The sequence below is a fragment of the Hyaena hyaena genome, unplaced genomic scaffold (genome assembly GCF_003009895.1).
Source record: "Hyaena hyaena isolate Hyena2069 unplaced genomic scaffold, ASM300989v1 scaffold_236, whole genome shotgun sequence".
Lineage (NCBI taxonomy): Eukaryota > Metazoa > Chordata > Mammalia > Carnivora > Hyaenidae > Hyaena > Hyaena hyaena.
Window position 1 is genome coordinate 2090686 of NW_024080868.1, and position 7033 is coordinate 2097718.

Sequence of the window (7033 nt, forward strand, 5' to 3'; positions counted from 1 at the left end):
AGGACGTTGTGGACACAAAACCTTTATGGCCCTACCCTTTGGGTAAAGAGATCTCAAAATGCCTTGTACTGACACCATGGAATATGCCTAATTGACTTTCTGAGTAATTGCATTGGCCCTATTCTTTCTAATAGGACAGTGTGAAGCAGTCTGTTCGGATAAAAGCAGTGCTGTCTCAGACTTAGATGTATGAAAGAGAACAAGGATAAATCCCGTTGGAGGAATTTCACACTTTATCCAGTCTGCTCTTTCTTTAAACCAATTTTTGAAGCATGATTGATATACAGAGAGTTGTATGTATTTAATGTTTACAACTTGAGGAGTTTGGAAGGCGACACCTGTGAAACTCTCATCACAATCTTTGCCATACACATACCCATCATCTCCAAAAGTTTACTCCCACACTCATTATTATTGTGTGTGTGTGTGATAATAACACTTAACAGAAGTTCTCTCCTCTTAAAAATTTTTAAGTCTATAATACAGTATTGTTAACTATGGCATTGTGCTGTAGGGGTTATTCATCTTGCATAACTGATACTTTGACTAATAGCTGCCCATTACCCCCTTCCCTCAGTCCCTGGCACCTACCATTCTATCTCTGCTTCTATGAGTTTGTATCCAGTCTACTGTTGATTCAAGTACAGTTAACAAATTTAGAAAAGTTACTAATTGATATAGTACTTTTATTTAAGCTACAGCTTACATTATTCATATTTCAATATTGTTCTTCATTGGTTTTTTATTTTCCTCTTCATTATAGAATCCTGCCCAGCATCACGTTTCATTTAGCCATCATTGTCTCTCTGTCTCTCTCTTTTAAGCTGATTTTGAGAGAGAGAGCGAGTAGGGGAGGGACCCAGAGAGAGGGAGTGACAGAGAATCCCAGAGAGGTTCGACACTGTCAGCACAAAGCCAGACACAGGACTTGAACCCATGAATAGAGAGGTCATGACCAGAGCTGAAACCAAGAGTCAGATGCTTAGCTGACTGGGCCACCCAGGTTCCCTCACTGTCTCTCTTAATACAAGAACAGATTCCTAAAAATTCATTGTCATTAATGGCATTGACAATTTTGAAGAATAAAGGCCACCTACCTTTAGAATATTCATCCCTTTGGTTTGTCTGACAGTATCACATCCGAAGATAACACCAGTTGATTTTTGAATCTCAAGTCACCATTGCATTTTGAGAATAAGTGCATTTGGGGAATACCTGGATTTGACTCTCTTGTATATATTTAGGATATTTGTCTTTATGTTCATGAGAATTATTAGCCTGTACTTTTCTTTCTTGAAATATATTTATCAAATTTTAGTGTTAAGGTTGGATTGGCCATATTAAACATGTTGTTTGCTCTTTTTGTATATTGTGGAAGAGTTTGTTTATGACTGATGTTATTTTAAAATATTTACCAGTAAGTCCAATATGGATCTGAGTTTTTGAGGAGTAAAAGATTTAATAAAAATGTATAATCAATCTAACAGAAATAAGACTTATAGATTAACTATTTCTTTAACTGTGTTATTTTTGCTAAGTTTTTGTCTCTAGGAATTTGTCTATTTCTCTTTTTTCTTCTTTTTTTTTGGCATAAAGTTGTTCAAAATATGTTTCTAAGGCATTTTTAGGTTCTGTAGCCTCTTTAGTGATGCCTATTTTATTATGATTGATATTAAGATTGTTATTACTGATAATTATTCTCTCTGTGTCTTAAGGTTTCTCAATTTTATTAGTCTTTTCAAAGCTCTAAATGTTGGTCTATTGATTTTCTCTTTAGTCCTGTTTGTTTTCGGTTCTTTAATTTCTACTCCTAATTTTATCATTTTCTTTTCATTTAGGTTTAATTTTTTAAATATTTAGTAAACATATCATTTGTCTTCAGCTTTTTTACCCTTAACACAAACATGTTAAGGTTTTTAAATTTCTCTTTGAATACTGATTTCACTTTATTCTTTTTTTATTTGTTTTTATTTTTAAATAATTTTTAAAATTATTTATTTTTGAGACAGAGAGAGACAGAGCATGAGTGGGGGAGGGATAGAGAGAGAGGAAGACACAGAATCTGAAACAGGCTCCAGGCTCTGAGCTAGCTGTCAGGGCTTGAACCCACGATCTGTGAGATCATGAGCCGAAGTTGGACGCTTAACTGACTGAGCCATGCAGGTGCCCCTGATTTCACTTTATGCTATAAGATTTGTTATGTCGCATTTCATTTTCAAATTAAATACTTTCTATGTTCCTTTAATATTATGTCTTTGATCCATAGGTAATCTAGAAGTCTATTACTTAGTTTCCAAATATTTTATTATTTTTTCCCATTAAAAGGTTCATTTTCTTCTCTATGCTTAGAAACAAAGAAGTGGCCTCACCCTCTCACCCCACCTCCCACCTCAGCCGTCTCCTGTTGAAGGAAAAGGGGGAAAGAGTGATGGCAGGGGAGTTGGGGGGTTGAATGTGAGAGTTCTTTTCCCCCACTTTCCTTACTGTCACTCTTGTTTACAGCATCCCCCTCCAAAAAAATATAGATTTGAACACAGCTTGCCACCCATTGTGGGGGTGGAGAAGCATAGTCAGAGTCAAAGAAGTAATGCCCATGTTCAACAAGAAATGGGTTCAGTGAGTGTCTGGCTGAAGCTGGTAAGGGAGGGAGGGGTAGGGGGTAGTTGTGGAAGCTGCTGAGTGGAGGGAGAGCAGAGACACTGGGACCCTCTTTCTTCCTGCACCAGCCACCCCTCCTTGCAGCCCCTTCTAGGAGAACTGGTCCTCAGGCTTCATCCCCTTCAGCGGCTGCCTGGTGAAGTCCTCAAACATGATGTCATCATCTGTGGCATAGTTGGTACCAAATTCAATGAGGTCGGTGTCCACAAGGGCATCAGTTTCAGGAGAAGCTGTCTGGGGCCCCGGGAGGGTGATGTGATCGAGGGGCTTGGGGTGCATAAGAACAAAAGGCAGCTCCACGGAGACATCCCCACCACGAGACACCACCAGCTTCACCTTGACCCTGTAGGACCCCAGGATTCCCAGCACGTCCTTGCTGCCACCCTCTTTCACGATGGTGCTGGAAGCCAGGCTGGTGTCCTTGTGCTTGAGCTTCCCATCCAGGCCAAGACCATACTTCTCCCAGTTGTTGATGAGCAGTATGATGATGTATACCTTTGAAAGGTGGTACCAGGTGACACCTGGTCATCTTGTTCCATCTGAGCCACAGGACACTTGTGCTGGGCAGTGCTGAGAGGCAGATGTTGCATGCTGCCTCACAGGGACATTGGTCTTCTTGATGGTCTTGGTGGGGTTGGTGACAGGGACATTGACATTGAGGGGCTCCTCATGATTGTATAGCTCCTTGTCCAGGGAAGCCTCAAGGTGCAAGGAGTGGTCAGATATAAAGTAGAGTATGGTTTCTGTTGAAGGCTGAGCGCCAGGTTTCTTTGGGAGCAATTTGGACCTTTCAGGTCACCAGACACACAGAGTTCCTTCTGTGGCTTTTCCTTTTCTAGTGATTTGGCACAGAAGGTTTGATTCTCAAAGTCTACTCCACAAGCCTTCCCTGTGTCCTCTGGGCGTGGCTGCAGTGTGACAAAGCAGGGCAAATTCGAGGTATTATATCCAGGTCCTCACGGTCAGAGTGGAGGACATAGGTGAGGGTCATAAACATTTTGTGGTCAGGGTTCACAAGCACCACTTCATCTAGAGGGTCCACTTTGTCTAGGATGTTCTACAAAGTTCCCCTTCCCCAAATACACACTGAGCTTGCAGGTGGGGCTCAACTTCTTGGTTCTGGGTTTCTCCCCATGGTGCTCATACTGGGTGCCCGAGGGGTTCCAGGCTCGCTGGCTCCTAGTCTCCCAGCTTGCTGCCAGGTTCTTGCTCCTCCCCAGCCATTGTCCATGCATACCCTCTGCTTCCAAATACATATAAAGTAAAACCTTGGTTTGCCAGCATAAATCGTTCTGGAAACATGCTTGTAATCCAAAGCACTTGTATATCAAAGTGAATTTCCCCAAAAGAAATAATGGAAACACAGATGATTCGTTTCACAACCCAAAAATATTCATATAAAAATGATTGCAATATTGTAATATAATACAAAATTATAAAGAAAATACAAAATATAAAGAAAAATGCACAAACTAGCCTGCACTTACCTTTGAAACCTTTCATGACTGGGATGAGGGAGACAAGAGAAAGGATATTGTGTAGGACTTTAACTAATGGAACCACTGCTATCTTTTGGGTCAATGGAATCTTTCTTTTTTTGTGCAATTTTGACAAGAAACGTATCCAATGACACATGCTTTTGCCTCCCTTTGAGTATTTTCTGGAAATGTGACATTAAATTATCGTTAAACAGATTCATCACTCACACCGTTGCAGCCTTATTCGGGTGGTGCTTTTCTACAACATTTTGCACTGTTTCCCACATTTTACACATCTCCCTAATATCATCTGAAGTGAGTGAGGTATTCCTCTGCCTTTTTTTCCTCCTCCTCTGCAGATGCGATGTAGATGTAGACTTCTTATAAAATCTTGGAATTTTGGCCACTCACATACCTCGTTCATACTTTTCGATGATTTCCTTCTTAACTTCCACTGTAATCATCTCCTTCTTCTTACTGCCTTTATTTTTAACATTTTCCTGCATGAGGGCCATTGTATATGCTCGCATAGATGCTGACTATAATACATTATTAATAAATTCTTGTCATACACTGTATTTAATGTACCTGGCAAGGCAGCAGAGGAAAGGGTCTGTATCTACAGGCAGCCTGACCTAGAATGAAGCAAAGCATTTCAAAGCTTACTCTTCTTGTGTGGAAAAGCAAAGCAGTGTCCGTACGTGCTTTGAAGTGACAAAAATATGCTAGTGCCAATTATGGGCACCTTCCTCTGTTCTGAAAAATCACTGACTTCTGCCAAACACCATGACCTGAGACCAAGCATTCAAGCATGGGAGATGATCACCCATAATCCCTCAGAGAGAGAGAGAGAGAGAGAGAGGAATCATTGGCTCAATTGTGATTATGTGACATTTGGCATTACATGCTACCTGTATTGCAAGACATTGCTTGTTTATTAAGTTAAAATTTACTAGAAATGTTTTCTCATCTTGTGAAATACTCACAGAACAAGTTACTTGCAACCCAAGGTTTTACTGTGATGTGTATATATATAGTTTAAAACTATATGTTTTATATAGTAAAATATATATGTGTATTTTACATATATACATTTATATATTTATATACATATAAATATATATGTATATAGTTATATAGTTAAAATATATATGTATATATAGTTAAAATATATATGTATATGTATATAAAACATGTATATATAGTTAGAAATATATATTTTATATAGTAAAATATATATGTATATTTTACTATTAAATATATACATTTATATCTATTTATAGCCTTATAAATAGATATATGTATATGTATAATCTTACATATGTGTATATATATAGTTACAAATATATATGTTTTAATTTTAGAGTTAAGGAGGGTAGGGCAGTGGGGAAGAGGGGCAGAGCTTGATCTCATGACCCTGAGATCACAACCACAGCCAAAATCAAGGGTCACTCACTTAAGCAGTGGAGCCACCCAGGCACTCCTGCTTCCAAATATTTTAGAATACATATGCATAGATAAATTCCATTGTTGTTTAGGATTATATTTATGTATCTCCACCCCTCTAAACCATTGAGACTTATATTATGACTCAATATATGATCGTTTACCAATATATGGTAATAAGTGTTTTGCATGTACTTGAAAAGAATGTATAAAGAAGCTTTGTAGCCTTTTATCTATTTCAGTTAGGTCAAATTTATTAATAGCAACCTTCAAATCTTCTATATCTTTACTGATTTTTTAATTGCCTGTTCTATCAGTTACTGTTGAGAAGTGCATTAATCTCCCAACAGCTTTACCCATCTCTTGAGTTCCAACTATCTTCAACATCATACTAGCTCTTGTCTCCTGAGCACTGTGAAGTAGCAAAAATTCTGATTTGCCACTTTTTATTAGGACTCTGGCCCATAGTAGTCATATATCAGAAAATTCCTTAAAAGGAAAAGTAGCAGAGAATCTCTCTAACTGCAGTGATTTTCCTTTTCTAGGGTTTCTTCAATGCTAAAGTATTTCTTGTCCCTATTATTCTCTTTTTTTTAAAGTTATTTTTTATTTAGTTTTGAGAGACTGATAGGAAGCAATTGAGGGAGGGGAAAAGAGAGGGATACAGAATCCCAAGGAGGCTTCACACTGCTAGTGCAGAGCCTGATGTGGGGCTCAAACTCATGAACCATGAGATTATGACCTAAGCCGAGGTCAAGAATTTGATGCCTGACAGACTGAGCCACCCAAGCACCCCTATTCTCTTTGTAATTTCAGTATTTAGAGTTGCTTTTCTAGGAGGTTTGTTTTGGTAGGAAGTACTCTAACAGAGAGAGAATCAAAAGTCGCAAATGCATGTTTTCTGATTGGTAAAGTAACACCTGTGTTTTGTAGAAATTTGGAAAGTCAGAAAAGTAAAAAGAAAAATTTAAAAATCTCCCAACATCTTCATCTGACTAATTCCTAGTCATCTTTCTGTTTTCTACCTCGATTAACTTTTTCAGTGTCTAATCAACTGCCCTATGTAAGATTAGGTGCTATTCATAGCATCTTGTTTTGTTTGTTTGCTTATTTGTACTTTTCACAATGTGTTAGTATAGTTTTAGTTTTGCATTTATTTCATTAGCACTTGTCTCTTTCACTGGATTATTAGTTTTAGTGTTGCAAGGACCATGTCTGCTTCTTTCTGTAAATATATTATCTATTATGGCTTATTTGATATTTATAAAATATGCTTTTTGAGCTGCATTTCCTTTTTGTGTGCACATATACGTATGTTTTCAAGTAACATTTTATTATGCATATAATCTCTATATGCATTTTTCCATTTTCTATGTTAAAAAAATTATGTGATGACATATCATATACTTTTCTCCATAGGAAGACTGTCTTCTTCTTTTTTTTTTTTTTTT

General features: G+C 37.8%; 1 pseudogene; it reads right to left on the reverse strand.

The window, feature by feature from the left end:
• Positions 1-2748: 2748 nt before the first annotated feature.
• Positions 2749-3893, reverse strand: LOC120239777 (annotated as a pseudogene).
• Between the last annotated feature and the right edge of the window lie 3140 nt (positions 3894-7033).